This window comes from Mastomys coucha, unplaced genomic scaffold, assembly GCF_008632895.1.
Source record: "Mastomys coucha isolate ucsf_1 unplaced genomic scaffold, UCSF_Mcou_1 pScaffold1, whole genome shotgun sequence".
NCBI lineage: Eukaryota > Metazoa > Chordata > Mammalia > Rodentia > Muridae > Mastomys > Mastomys coucha.
In genome coordinates this window covers 29,537,799-29,538,088 of record NW_022196891.1, presented here as the reverse complement: position 1 = coordinate 29,538,088, position 290 = coordinate 29,537,799, and the positions used below count along the sequence as shown (strand labels likewise).

General features: G+C 32.1%; 1 protein-coding gene across 1 annotated transcript in view; it reads left to right on the top strand.

Moving 5' to 3' along the window:
• Mdm4 (MDM4 regulator of p53) overlaps window positions 1-290 on the top strand; it is a 31,413-nt gene that overhangs the window by 22,587 nt on the left and 8,536 nt on the right. The window lies entirely within an intron of this gene.

Sequence of the window (290 nt, the reverse complement as noted above, 5' to 3'; positions counted from 1 at the left end):
ATAGCCATTGATTATGTGTGAAAACAAAATATAAGATCCATTATTTTTGTACACTAACTGAAAAAAAATATTAAAAAAAATACCACTGAGTTGCTTTTTCAGAGGGCCTAGGTTTAAATCCCAGTACCTATGTAGCAGCTTACAACTGCCAGTAACTCTAGGATCTTACACTTCACACAGACATACATACAAGCAAAACACTAGTACGCATAAATAAATTTTTAAAAAGCCACTGAATAAATGTAGTAGAAGATAAAAGTAGCAGACTTTTACAGGAATTTGGGTTGTGT